The sequence below is a fragment of the Amblyomma americanum genome, chromosome 6 (assembly GCF_052857255.1).
Source record: "Amblyomma americanum isolate KBUSLIRL-KWMA chromosome 6, ASM5285725v1, whole genome shotgun sequence".
Taxonomy (NCBI): domain Eukaryota; kingdom Metazoa; phylum Arthropoda; class Arachnida; order Ixodida; family Ixodidae; genus Amblyomma; species Amblyomma americanum.
The window spans coordinates 168,813,494-168,828,998 of record NC_135502.1 but is presented as its reverse complement, the minus strand read 5'-3'; positions in this window follow the sequence as shown (position 1 = coordinate 168,828,998).

Below are 15,505 nucleotides of genomic sequence, written 5' to 3'. Positions count from 1 at the left end.
CGATTAACCATTAATTTAGCTGCCACCTGACAGGGCGGTTAATTTGCTCACAATTCAGCATGTGGGTTGTGAAGCCCCCACAAGGTCACGTGACCTAGCTTGCCCACCTAGGTTGCTCCTCCGGGGGTGGCTGCCTGATTAAGCCTACGCCCCCTTATTTACCTCTCACGACGCTGTCAACGCTGACACCGATAAGCCGGCATGGGATTTTCTGCACAACGGTGCCTCCAACGCTGTCGCGTTAAAAAAAGGGCATTGAGACAGCTTTCTGTTGATGGGAGTATTCATACTTTCGAAGAGCCGTATGATGAATCAACATGCCAAATCAGCATGTCTCCGTTCGGAAAGCAGTTCGCTTTCGTGCGGGGAGTATATCCAGTGCTGGAAGGCGCTCCAAGCTAGCTGCTCCATGATGTGTGCGCCTCGCAGACTTTTGATGTTTGTGATGGTGATGTAGTCAAGGGGTATGGTGAGCTCATTCTATGCAGCCCGGCATTTGAGACATTGATATTCGGGATTTCCTTTTTGAGCAGTTTAGTGATGCAATAAATAAAGAAAAAAATTGCAGATGGTTTAGCATGAGTAAACATGGAATATCGTGCAGTACCAATAGTTGCAGGGGGCACTTTAGATCCTACGTGCAAAAGGCATTTGACTTAAAGGTCTTTACCATAAACACCTTTGGCCAAAGGCCTTCTATCTAAAGGCCTTTATACAGAAGGCATTTACTACGAAAGCCTTGAACCTAAAGGCCGCAGTCGTGGCTAAGTGGTTATGGTGCTCGGCTGCTGACCCGAAAGACCCGAAAGGCGCGTGTTCGATCCTGGCCGCGGCGGTCGCATTTCGGTGGAGGCGAAATGCTAGAAGTCCGAGTACTGTGCAATCGAAGTGCACGCTAAAAAACCCAGGTGGTCGAAATTTTCGGTGCCCTTCACTAGGGCGTCCCTCATAGCCTGAGTCGCTTTGGGACGTTAAACCCAATACACCATACAACACCACACCATTTAGCTTAAAAGCCCTTGACTTAAAGCTATTTGACCTAAAGGCTTTAGCACAAAGGCGTTTGTCATAAAGACTCCTACACTTAAGGCATTTACCTTGAAAGCCTTTAGCCAGGTCTTCACCCAGGTGAAAGCCTACCAGCTGGCAGGTGGGCCGCCTGTCACAAAGCAGGATTCAGGGAAATATGTACCACACTTCGAGTTGCTTATCAACCGGCCGTGTATATACAGTCTTGGTCAAAAGTCTTACGGAAAAAGGCTTTTTGCTACAGCCGCATAACAGAGCCATTGCGGCACTATTAAAGACCGAGTAACCTTGAAATGCTAGCAGAATGTTTCTTCCTGCGGTAGAGAAGCTTCCCGCTTGGCCTGTGTTTTGAATGATGCGCTCCACGGAGCATTCTGGGAACGTTCATTTCGCTGTAGCCGAAAGCTGTGGCCTTAAGACTGTTGACCAGGACTGTACAGTCGTCTTGAAAACTGCACGGCTACGGCATCAGGAACGGCTGCTATCTCCGTCGGGCGCGGGCGGTGACGGTGCACCTCAAGGCGACAAGCTAGGCCCTCACTCTATCACGCGGGCGCGCGCTTGATAAATTTCATATGCGGCGTTCGTATACGTTTGGCCACACACGCTCGCTACATAAGAGGGCGCCTGGATGCTTTTGCGCCTTTACGCGTGCCGTGAAGGGCGCATGGAGCGCGTGCATGAAATCGCACAAAAAATGTCCCAGGGTAAGGTGCTGTCGCACTATAGCAGCAAGTATAGGGCCGCGAAGAGTGAAGTCACCAATCTGTGAAACGGTGCAGGCATGCTTTTCTTTCTAGACGGCCGCATTGTATTAAAGAAAGCGTGGCTTGCATTTTTACGTTTAATCTTTAATAAGCGCACGCTACATACCACTGTGGGCACATTTGAACACATGATTTAAGGAAGACCAGAATTTTCGCTGCGGCTAAGACAGCTATTCACTCGATTGTGTCCGCACGGCGTCCTTAATGTATTCATAGCTTTAGGGTCCATCTAAGAACTTAAAAAAATGTCTACTAGCTAATGAATAACACGCTTTCTTGATGCAGGGTAACAACACCGATAGCAAGAAAACTTCCTCGACACGGTCCGTTAAAGGCGGCTGACGTTAGAACGCTAGATACCATTCTTAGCCTGAGTCATCTATATTAAAGGAACACAATTTTTTTTACAAAATCAAACTATTATCTAAAATCAAACACACTGAACATAATTTCTTTTATAACTCATTAGCTAACCGCATTTCTTCGATGACAACGCGGTCCAAACATATGAAAGAGCTCACAAACGATGTCAATCACCTTCACTTCATTTTTCTTAAAACGTGGCCCATTTTCCTTTTATAATAAAAATGTTATTTAGCCGCTTTCCCATCTTCATGTTTCATAAATGACACCTTTATATATAAGTACAATTAGCCGCAAATGAAGCTTGTTAAACAGTCAGAGTAGAAAATAAAAATCATGCATTTTTTATACTGACATGGTCCTAAAGGGGCGGTGGAGATGGCTCCAATAAAGTTGTGGTATGCTTGGGATATTGAAGTACGCCGCTTCACGAATAGTGTCCAGCAAGGATTTTTAAATGTGCTTTGTAGAAGCTGTGTAATCTGTAGTTTAAATTTGAATTTAAGCGTGTTCGCGACTTTCTCTCTCTCGTCACTTTTTGCACGCTGGAAGGTAGGTGCTCCTTCGCCGACCCCCCTCTGGGGCGGAGCTTCCCAACCCGCCGCAGCTAAGCGGCTCATTGGCTGAGGCCACGGTAACTGCCTGACGTCTGAAAGAATCTAACCAATGGCCACCTCTCACCTTGTCTACGCAGATGCGGGGACGGAGGAGTTTGCGAGCATGAAAAAGTCGCCGGGAAGGGCTCGCCAACGTTGACGCCTGATTGTGAGTCATCTGCTGCGTGTAGAAGAGAATTATTTGGCTCTGGTTTTCATGGCAACACAGTGCAGTGATTAAATGAGTTAATGTGCTCTCGTCGGAAGGCGTTTCAGAGCCCCTTTAAGAGGAGATTTTGGTGCCTGACTGTGGCGCGGGCCCCTCTTTTCATATAATGAAAGAAAAAAAACAGTAGAACTTGAGACATAACTTTCAACAAAGCACAGTTACAACACACAGAAATCTTAATAGAAATAATTCGAAAGAAACGCCAGAAAGGCAATTAACGCCAAATTTATTTCATCATCGTCACAGTCAGCCTGACTACGCCCAGTGCAGGCCAAAGGCCTGTCCCATGTCACTCCAATTAACCCTGTCTTTTATCAACTGCGGCCGCGTATGCCCTAAAACTTCTGAACCTCACCCACCCACCTAACTTTCTGCCGCCCGCTGCTGCGCTCGCCTTCTCTTGGAATGCACTCCGTTACCCTTAAGGACCAGCAGTTATCTTGCCTTCGCATAACGTGGCCTTCCCAAGCCTATTTGTTTCTCTTGATTTTGACTAGGTTGTCATTAACCCGCGCTTTCTCCCTCACACATTCTGCTGCTTTTGGTCTCTTAACGTTACACCTGTAATTTTTCTTTCCATAGCTCGCTGCGGTGTCCTTCACTTAAGCTGAACCTTTTTCGTTAGCCTCAGAGCTTATTCCCCATAGGTAAGTACAGGCTAATATACAACTTTGGTAAGTTTTTCCCCCACCCCACCCCAATTTCATTTTCTAGCTATTTCCCTCTAATGAACCGGATCAGCGCTCACTACGTGCCCTAAGTAGATAGGTAGTGACGATCTTTTTCTTTCAGCGATTATTACATTCCCCTTTATGGCCTGAAGAAATAAATATCAAATTAAAAAACTATCAGTAATCACATTAACTGGTGACATAAAGTGAGGAAAAAAGAAAAATCCAAGAACTGAAGTAGAAACAATGGGCAGCAACAATAACGTTATCATGTGCATCAGATACATGACAGAAACACATACAAATGCTCGCGAGGACACTGGAGGGCACGAGCCAAGATGAACAAGTACCCAATTTACTCAAGCAATATCTAGTACCCCCCGATGATGCCACTGTTCTCGAGTAAAAATTTCAGCGCTGTGATCGCCCGTGCGTCGGGCACGGACCTAGTACCCTTTGAAGAGTGAACGGCTTTTTGTCGCGAGTGGTGAAGCCCTCTTCATAAGATCCTAAAACTGTCATGTTCTCGGCAATGCAGCAACAGATGTGATACTATCGCGGTGAAAAGAAACGCGAACAACATGGAGCGCGGTGAAAACCACTTGTTTTTATCGCGCTTTTTCCTGTGTGGTAAGAAAAAGAAGTTTGTCTCGTCCTAGAATGCGTCACGGACGACTCTAGTGTCTTTTTACTGCCTCCCAAGTAAAAGCGCGATGAAAAATGACCGCGGATTAACTGTGGCTAAGCCTGGGTATGCAAGCGAAAGCATTAATTATGCTGTGCATAAGTTGCAAGGCATCGCAGCGATTCCGCAGAGATATAGCGTCCGCCTCGCGTCGATGAGGACAGGGGTTCGAATCCTGGTGGCACTGGGGATAGAACCCAGCACCTCCCTATGCGAGGCGGATGCTCTACCACAAGGCCACGTTTCCATCGCCTTGTGGTAGTGCAATGAACGTCCTTGCCCAGGGCGGCAGTGATACTCAATTTTTCGCTTCTGACGAAGAATCGCTTACAGCAGTGTTGAACTTCACGATGGTTAGAGTGTACGAGCATGCTGGGCTCGATCCCCAGTGCCGCCGGGTACCCACCGGTTTTCTAATGGGTACAAGATTTACCCCGGCCTGGTTCTCGCCTCTTGTGGAGTGATATGCCTGCGAAAAGGGTCATGACCACAATTGTCCTGACGGATCAGAGATAAATTCAGCCGTCAAGCAACCCTAAATCCGCCTCGTGCGGTAGAAGCCCATTTGTGGCGCTTTTTCTGTTGGCCTAGTGCCGAACTCCCTTCGAAGACTGAGACTCATCTGCTGTATCTCGCAGAACGCAGCGAACATACGACACTCCGTTGCATCTGTCAACTCTCAACTGCATCACAAACCACCTTTGCTGGCTGAGCGTGTTCCAAACTGGTCTTGCCCCGTACGGCGCAGCGGGATTTCTGGAGCACTTCCAAGCGCACACCCCTGAAGGGGCCGGGCGCCGGGCCAGGGGAAGATTGTACCCATTTTTACTGCTGGGTTGCCGGCGGTAGGTTTTGAACCAGCCACCTTCCGCAGCTGAGGCGGACGCTCAAGACCCTAGGCCGCAATCGAGGATTAGCGGTAGACGTAAACTAGGTGTGGGATTTCTGAACTATCAGGATATGGCTGGCACCATAGAGGAGTTCTATAGTATTAACGATAGGGCGGCAGCTGTCGTAATAAGGTTGAATAGGAGGTACGAGCTGAAGGTGATGCAGGCCTACGTGCCTACATCCAGCCATGATGACAAGACCGTTGAAAGCTTCTATGAAGACGTGGAATTAGCAATAAATAAAGTATAATCACACTACACTGTACTGATAGGCGACTTCAATGCGAAGGTGGGCAAGAAACAGGCAGGCGAACACGCGGTAGACAAACAATAGGATAGGTTCTAGGAATAGCAGAGGAGAGTTATTAGTCGAATTCTCAGATAAGAAAATAATTTACGGATCATGAATACCTTCTTCCGCAAACAAGAGAACAGGAATTGGACCTGGAAGAGCCCCAATGGTGAGACTAAAAATGAAATCTACTTCATACTATGCACTCAACCTGGCATCGTTCAGAATGTGGCCGTCTCCTCGGAAAGGTGCGCTGTAGCAACCAAAGAATGGAATGTATCGAATTAGCCTAGACTTGAAGATGGAACGGAAGAAGCAAGTGAAGAGGTTGTCCATTAACGAGTTAGCGCGGTAAGAAGAAAAGTACAGAAATTCAGGATATAACTGGGGAAGACGATCTTGATGTTCATACAATGAACGATAATCTGACAGCTAACATTACGGAGTTCGGAGTGGAAGTAGGCGGTTGGACGGTTCGACAGGATACAGGCAAGCTATGCCAGGTGACGGAAGATCTGATTAAGAAACGCCAAAGCATGAGGGCATCTAACCCTACCGACAGAATAGAACTGGCTGAGCTATCGAAGTTAATAATTAGGCGCAAGGTAGCCGACATAAAGAAGTTTAATATGAAGAGAATCGAGCAAGCGCTAAAGAACGGATGTAGCCTAAAAGTGGTGAAGAGGAAACTAGACATAGGTAAAAACCAGATGTATGCGTTAAGAGACAAGGAGGGTAAGGTCATTAGCAATGTTGATAAGATAGTTCAAGTAGCCGTAGAGTTTTACACAAATATGTACAGTACCCAATGGAATCAGGTCGTTAATGAGAGAGATAGTAGCGTGCAGTAAAGCGTCATCCCACCAGTACTGAAAGAGGAAGTAAAGAAAGCCTTAGGAGCAATGGAAAGGGGAAAGGCAGCTGAGAAGGATCAGGTAACAGCAGGTCTGTTGAAGGATGGAGGGGACATCGTGCTAGAAAAAGTAGTCACCCTGAATACGCAATGCCTTATGACCTCGACTGTACCAGAAGCTTGGAAGAATGCAAACATTACCTTAATTTATAAGAAGGGAGACACCAAGGACATCAAAAATTACAGACCGGTCAGCTTATTATCCGTTGCCTAAAAGGTATTTCCAAAGGCAATCTCGAATATAGTCAGGGCAACCTTAGACTTTAATCAACCAAATAATCAGGCACGCTTTCGTAAATGATAATACAGAATTGATCATATTCACACTATCAATACTATCAATCAGGTTCTAGAGAAATGCCCAGAATATAATAAACCCCTATATACAGCCTTTATTGATTACGAGAAAGCATTTGACTCAGTGGAAATCTCAGCAGTAATGCAGGCATTGTGGAACAAGGGTGTAGAAGAGTCTTATGTGAAAATACTTGGAGATGTCTATAGCAACTGCACAGCTACGATAGTGCTCCCTAAAGTCAACAATAAAATTCCGATTAGGAAGGACGTCAGGCAAATAGACACAATCTCGCCAATGCTATTAATCGCCTGTGGTATTCCAAGGTCTAAATTGGGAACAGTTGGGAATAAGAGTTAATGGAGAATACCTAAGTATTCTGCAATTCGTTTATGACATTGACTTGCTGAGTCACTCAGGAGGTGCAGTGCACATCATGACCAATCAGTTAGTCAGGCAGTGCAGAATGCTGGGTCTAAAAATTGACATGCAGAAAACCAAAGTAATATTCAAAAGTCTAGCAACGGAACAGCAGTTCAAAATTCGCAGCGAGGGGCTGGAAGCGGTAAAGTACTTACGGCAGGTAGTGAAAGCTGATCTGGATCATGAGAGGGAAATAACTAGAAGGATAAGAATGGGGTGGAGCGCATATGGCAGGTTCTCTCAGATCATGAATGGCAGTTTACCAATATCCCACAAGAGAAAAGTGCACAACAGTTGTATCTTACCGCTACTCAGCTACGGAGCAGAAACGTGGTGGCTAGCGAAAAGGGTTAAGCTCAAGTAGAACGAGTTGTCCGGCTAGTTGGTTCGATACTTCAGACATGGTAGTTGGCGAAACACACACACACAAGACAGGGTACTGGACGAGCGCTCGTTCCGTACCCTGTCTTTTGTGTGTGTGTGTTTCGCGCAACTACCATGTTTGAAGGCTCAGCTTAAGTTAAGGACAACGCAGCGAGCCATGGAAAGCAAAATAATAGGTGTAACGTGAAGAGACCGGAAGCGGGCAAAGTGGGTGAGGGAACAAACGCGGGTTAATGACATCCTAGTCGAAATCAACAGGAAGAAATGGGCTTGGACAGGGCATGTAATGCGAAGGCAAGACAACCGCTGGTCCTAAGGTAAATGGAGTGCATTCCAAGAGAAATTAAGCATAGAAGGGGGCGGCGGAAGATTAGATGGGCGGATAAGATTAAGAAGTTTGCAGGCATACGGTGGATGTGGCTGGCGAACGGAAGGGCTAACTGGAGAGACATGGGTGTAATCAGGCTGATGATGATGATGATGATGAAGCTGCAAGAGTATTTTTACAGAGAGACAGTCGTTGAGCGGTGATGGCACTCTATTTTTGCTCCTTTATTGCTACAAAGACTTCCCGATGGTTGGTGAAGTCGCTTTGTCGGCTGGAAGATCAGACTCTTGCGTGGTTCCGATAGTACTGCGCGCGGGCACTGCACGCCGTCTCCTCGGCGTTCTCCCTCATGGCGTCCATGCTCGCACACCCCGGAGCGCCAGCTCGCTCTTCCTGAGTCTCTGATGCTAGCTTCGCACGCTCCGCATTCCGGACCATGTCCAGTGAAGCAGCTCGCCGGGCGACATGCGCGGGTTTTATTTCGATGACGGCTCAAATCCTCCGGCTCCCGCGCAACGCGCAGAAAAGACGGCCCGGCCTCGCTCTCATGCATGGACAAGCTCGCATTGACTAGGCCACAGCGGCGCTCGTCTTATCCAAGCGCGCGCGCGCATCACTTGTGTCTTCGACTGGTCGCTCCCTCGATCCGGTTAGGATCTGGAAGAGTGGGAGCCGCTCTTGCTCTGAGCGCATAGCGAGACTAGTCAAGCCGAATGGTCAGCGAGTTTTCAGAGTGGAAGCGCAGGAGGCAGAAAGAGGACGAAACTTCCGGGACAATGACGCGGCATCGCTGCTGATACGTCAACAGTAGCCGGACGTAAGGTCCCTTGATTACCTTTAGCCGCACGTGGTCGCACACAGTTTGCATCGCGGTCACCGCTTAGCCTGTATCGATCGCTACCCCGGCTTTCCGTCCCACGGGACGCTCATTTTTCGAACATCGCTTTTTGGATAGCACTGTCGTCCTCGTCGGAGCTGCTCCTGCAATCGCTGTTGTCATGCGACAGCAACACAGACCGCGTTCCTAGCGTATATGCTTATCCGGCGTGTCTTGAACATTTTGCCTCACACAGCGCGGCACCCGCAAAACACAACGCAGCAAGCGTGACTGCTTCAAAAGCCTACACTTGCTTCTGCCTACACTTAGGGGACGCCGAGGCCTCGCACCGCTTTCGCCAAATGGCGGATGCTCTGTCACGTGGACTCATCTCGGAGCCGCTCCGACTTTTTTCTCGGAGCGCGTCGGAGCGCTCTGAGCGGGAGGCGAGCGCTCGGAAAGAACCAGCCGAATGTAGTCAGAGCGCCCGGTTTCGACCAGCCGAATGTGCGGTCGTCTCTCTAGAGCGACCTAAAGTGACCAGTCGAAGACACCAGTAATCAGATGTTAACCCGGATGCGGAGAGCGCATGCGCCAAGCCGGCGGCGGTGGCTGTGGCGCAGCTCTGGTCAAATGAAGGTCAAACTCTAGCCCGCGGCTGAATCGGCGCCGCTAGGCCAGTAAAGCATTCGCTTTAAAATAAATGCGAGAAGTAGAGAGCCTAGGCTACGGTCTGTTCGCGTTTCTTTTCGTCGACCTTGTACATCGTCATTCGCGTGACCACATGCACATCGTGGGTATTCTGCATGGCCAATTCTTTGTACAAATTGACTTTCCTTGGCAGTTTGCAATCGTAAGCGGTAAATGATACTTTCTGGACTTTTATTTAGTGATATTGGAATTTTAAACCGCGAGAGGGCGTCAATTTGGTGAAGGTAAGATGCTCTATGATTTAGCTGGGACCAAATTTTTCGCTCATACCGACTCGCTTGTAGTTTAAAACATGAGAGATTTCCCATCCTGATCATGGAAGGCTAGAATATGAAGCATTAGTATGAGCTTGCCTTGCGCTACATCTAATTAAATGTTTTCTTGGATAAGGCAATGCCCGGGTATCACTTGAAATATTACTAAATGCTTAATATTAGACGCCTTGGACTATTCTTGAAGCGCTTCGTAAACCAGACTTGTCATCAAAGCACTAGAACTAGCGCTGTCGAGGAGTGTTAATGGAGCTTATGAGTCGGTGCAGATGAGCCACCTAAGCGTGTCTCCTACTGATATTATCAATTGTAGTCCCAAATAAATAGCATATATCTAAGCTGTTATTGACACTGATGCGTGACCCAGGTTAACTGTTCGTCGTTCATTCAGCTCCGACGTTACTAATGTTGATGTCAATGCATCTTTAAGACTTGAACCATCAGTACCTGCACGATTGTACGCTCTTTCTCTATCAACAATTGCTACGGGGAAATCAAGAAAGATATATAGGTCTGCACCATTTCACAGATTGGTGGCTTGACTTTACGCGCCCTTAGGCCTCCTCCTAAAGTTCGTCTAGAGGCAGAGAGACAGCGCCTTGCTCTGGCACTTTTCGTGCTCTTGGATGCACGCGCGCCGTGCGCCCTCCACGGCGAACATCCAGGCGCCCTCCGCTGTAACGAGCGTCGGCGGCTAAATGTAGAAAGCCGCACATGGGACAAGGCGCATGGGAGCTATGAAACGCTTCACGTGTGCGCAACGCTGTGCGCATGCGCGGAGTGGCGACGTAGTCCGCAGCTGGTGCGCGCGCTGCACCGACGGCGGAGCAGACGCCGCCCGGCTCGTCAGTTGAGCGAATGCGCGGTGCGGCGTTGGAGCACGCATCTGGAGAAGCGTTTGCGGGTCGGTAGGCTGGAAACGCCGATTGGTCGGTGGGATGCGTGTCTGCGTGACGTTTTTTCGCTTCGCCCTCGATCTAAACCGGATGTGGGGTCGCCGCGCCTCTCTCGGCCTGTCCCTAGAGTGCCTAGGGAATCGCTAGGGCCGGCCGGCCGGCCGCTGGGCGTGCGTGGTCTGCGGGCATTCTCTTCGTGAGCGTGGGCGGCGACGCGCGCGTTACGGGAGCTGTCCAGGTATGGCTTTTTTTGCGTGGTGCGCTCGTCACCGACAGCCAGCTGAAATTTCTGTACAGTTCTTGCTTCCACGACATTGCGACGACCCCCAAAAGGCGCTGACCCGCGAGAAATCGCCAGCGACATAAAGGTGCGCATTTTATCTCAAATTTCGCTTCATGAAGTGCTGTACCGCTTACCTACATGCCTTGCGCATTCCAGGACCTCGTTTTCCTGCTGCAGGAGCACGTGGCTAGTGTCGTGCTGGTGTTCAAATTTTTGCAACTCCATTACGACTACCCACTTAAGGTGCGGTTTGAGGACCGCCGGCGTCGCCATCTGAACCGCCGTCTGACAGCCACGATGAAGCGCTTGTCGCGCGTGCACGTTCTCAATCACGAGGTAAGGGTTGAAAAACGTTTTCGGAAGTTTTCTCGTGCAGAACTCGCCAAATTGCGGCGCTTGTAACGTAACTTTTTTTGCAGCATCGTTTCCTGGATGCTTCTGGCGAGCCGATGCTGTCCTTATTTGCTGCGGACCGATACCACGTGGCGAGACGCCGTGGCATCGACCCCAGTGCGCCTTTGTTTCTTTGCAGCGGCAAGACCAGGGTAAAAGTGGCCACGATAATTCTGCCACTACAATCTGCCCTTTAGGATCGCTATCAGCTGCAACGGTAAGTCCAGAAGTTCCGACTCGCGCATTGTGGAAATCGCGCCTGGCCTAAGTGTCCAGCATTCACCCAGTGCAGTGCAGCTTTGTTTAATTCCTTAGAGACTTCTCGCGCTTTGTCGAAATCGACGGCAGCCGTGAAAATTTACATATTAGACCTCGCTACGGCTTTATCCCAGCGCAGCGCGCCTTTGTTTCTTTGCGTCGGCAAGCGTTAGAAGTGCGCGCCGTCTCGCGCTTTGTCCAAGTCGGCTCTAAAACTCGCGCTAGGCATCGTTGCCTGGTTGACAAAGTGCACGGCTTTGTTCCTTTCAATGGCAAGCCTCTGTCACTAGTCGGCGGCCTTAATTTTTATGATCGCTGTCAGCTTCAACAGCAAGTCGCGCGGTGTGGAAATCGGCGGGAGAGACAAAAAACTCGTGCTTGTAGCTGCAGACCTACCCAGCTCCAGTGCGGCTTTGTTTATTTCCTTAGCGACTACCCGCGCTTTGTAGAAATCAACGCCAGCCATGAAAATTTACATATTCGACCTCGCTACAGCATTAGCGCAGAGCGCCTTCGTTTCTTTCCGTTTTAACTTGTTTGCTCGTTACTTTTGTTCTTTTCAGTCCTTTCCTCAATCTGTCCAAAGAGCCGGGCTAGGTGGATGATTGTTCGCCGTCGGTGGAACATGGCGACCGCACTGCATACAGCACGACTTTGGTCCATGTGTTTTTTAAATAAAAACATCACATGTCGAAGGTCGTGCCCGAGGATTGCTTCGACAGCTGGGGCAAAACCATGGGGACCGAACACGCTGTGTCGTCGCTGCCAAGTGAAGAGGCACAAAACGGCTGTCAACCTTAATAAAGGCCCTTCTCGGGGCCGCCTCAGTGTTTCCTGGCAGATCACACGCTTTCCACCCTGTGCACGTGTTCTCCTCATTTCCAATTAAATACGTCCTTCAAACCCTGCAGAAGGCTTGAATTAGGAACTGCTAATATCAATATGGTACTTGAGAAACAATAGCAGCTACAATAACAAAGATGAAGAGGGGCTGGAGTTACACGCAAATAAAAAAGGTGGGAGGTACCCAGATAAGCTGAAATGGTTTTGGGCGGGAGTCCTAGTTATTCTATATAAGTCTCAAATAATGCATATTCAGCGTTTATCAAGGTTTTTGAAGAAATATATAAAGAACATTAAGCAGTCTCAACGAATAAGAGAACCATGGATCACGCCAGAGTTCAAAAGAATGATAAAGAGCAAAAACAAGTACCATGCTTTTTTAAATAATTGCTCTCTAGAATCTGTTATTTAAAAAAAGCAAGAAATAATCTAAATGATGAGCTTAAGCGTGCTAAGATTGTGTATCATCAAAAACTGTTCTCTGATGTTAGAATGAAAAATTCAGACACTGTGTGGAAAGCTGAAGATAACTTGTTACGTCGCAATACGAAAAATGCGCCAGATCAACGAATAATCTATAAGGGCTCTAAATTATCCGGTCAGGCTCTTGCTGGTCATTTAAACAGCAATTTTTTAACCACCCATTTACCCATGATGCATTTACCTGAAGTTCCTTCATCTTGTAGCCCTTTCGAAAGCCTTTTCCTTGAGCCCACCAATGAGACCTTTATGAATTTGAATAATAGCAAAGCCTTAGATGTTGACAATATTCAAATAAAACCAGTCAAATATGTACTGTGACATTCCGTGTATGCTACGAGGATCCACGTTCGACGGCGCGGCGTAGACGGAGACCCGTGACAGCGGCATCATCAATTACCCAGCCATGCTCTTTGAGTGACGACCAGAAAGACCGGACCCGCCGCCGCCCCGGGGAAACAGGCTTTATCCTCCCCAATTTCCGGGCCACTGGGACAACATTGTGTCCCTCCCCCCCCCCCCCCCCCCCTTTGTCGTGGGCTATCGCCGGGAAGGCACCCACAGCTTCCCAGAAGGGCCGTGACGGACACCTGTCATGGCGGACAGGCAGTACTCGCCAAGAATGTGGAAAGACAGGCGCTAGTGAATTAGCTCCGAAGAGAGAGCCTGTGTATACTCTCGCTTGAGAGAGAGTGGTGGCATTTTTGTTGTTTATTTAGTTTGTATTGTTAACAGACTCTGGGTTCGAGGCTAAGCCCCACTTCAAGGGGTGGTCCCCATCTCGCATGTTATTTTGGATTGGAGAATTGATGCTTTGGGCGGGCCACTGGAAATGACCGCCCCTAGTCCTTTGTTAATCAAGTGCTTAAAAGCGCATGTAAACGGATGCAGTCCAGTCTGAGCTGGGGCTCCATGCTTAGCATGTAATGTGATGCTACTTAGGCACTAACCTGCCCGGTCGATGAGTAAAGTAGTGCAAAGTTTGTTCTGTTGTAAAATTATGCTCTGCTGTCATCATCTACAAGCTCGCCTCCTGTTCATCTTCCAAGCCGAACGACACTAGAGGAAGGGTTTGTGAACCATCCTCGAAGAAACGGACGACTATTGAAATTCTACTGCATACACGCTCAGGACGACATCGTTCGCCAAGAGGGCCTTCAGCGCCGAAACCCGACGGCGTGCAGCTTCTGCCAGCAACCGCTCGAGCCCAACTCCGGAGCCACTCCATCGCCCCCATGAAGTCGTCGGCACGTAAGCTCGGACGCCCCAGCCTCTGATGTATAATCTTAATCTTGTGTAATTATTGAATATACCTGTTTGTTTAAACTGAGCCATACGGTGTCTCTTTGCCTCTCCGTCCCGTGTGGACCTGCGCATTATGGGGGTCATCACACTGGTGTCAGAAGTGGGGTTTCAAAAGCAAATGTCCTCTGAATGCTGTGACATTCATGACTTCAAAATTGTAATCAAAAGGGAATCACGGGACTGATTGTGGGACTTTTACCCCCATTTGAGAGGCTTGAGGCACTGGAGGGCTTGAAAAAAAAAATGACTGTATCTGAGGGAGCTCCCACTCCACAGCCGTCGCTCGGAGCAAGCATGCTGGCATTAGGAAGCGTCATTCCGACGTTTACGGGAGATAAGACAGGGGTTCCAATCTGCGATTTCTTTTCCATGCTAGAAGAGATTGGGAAAATGGGGGGATGGTCCGATGCTCAAATGCTGGGAATGGCGAGGTGTAAGATGGCAGGAGCTGCTCATGATTTTGCATGGCGAGACGAAAAAGTAAAATCCACAAAATCATTTGCGGAATTTAAGAAGCTCGCGTTTGAGCATTTTGACACTGAACCACGTCACGTGCGAGTACAAAGGTTCCGTGACGCCGGACAGATGGTAGGGGAGGACGTGCGAACGTTTGCGTCGCGGCTTCAGCGATTAGCGCGCGATACGTTAAGCAGGGAGGAGGAAGGAGACCAGCTTAAGAAGAAATACGCGGAGGATATACTTAAAGAGGAAATGACCGCTTTGTTCGTGGCTGGTCTGCAAGACCCCGTGCGCCGGTTCGTGCTCTCGCGCAAGCCGAGCAATTTCGACCAAGCCGTGGAGGCCGCATTGGATGAGGAACAAAATGAGGCGTTAACGACAGCCGCAGCGAGAGTACGCGTCATAGAGAGAGCGGTGCTCAACCCTGAGGTTGCTCTCTTGACAGAGCGGTTAGATCGCTTAGAACAGCTGCTATCTCAGCAGGTAGAATGCCAGGTTGAAGCGCGCGCTCAACAGCGCCCATTCGCTGGAAACCGGAGACCGCCACAAAGCTACAGGCGCGGTATGCGAGATTTTGAAGAAATCGTATGCTTCGCTTGCCAGGGTCGCGGACACATCGCCAGGTTATGCCAAAACGTGCGCCGTGGGGAGCCACAAAGAGAAGCAGGCGAGACACGCCCTAAGCAAGCCTACAGCGGGGCTCCAGATACCGAGTCAAAAAACTAGTTAGTCCTCCCCAGCCTGAGGAGCGTGGGGAGGGAGCAGTAGATGATGTGGTGGTAGTTTGTGTGGCCGACAAGGCATGCCCTGTTGTGCGTTGCAAGTTAAATGGTTGTTGTATGGAATTGTTGATAGATACGGGGTCAAAGGTGACATTGCTTAAGGAGAGCAGTTTTAACACGCTTCGAAGGAAGGGGGACCGC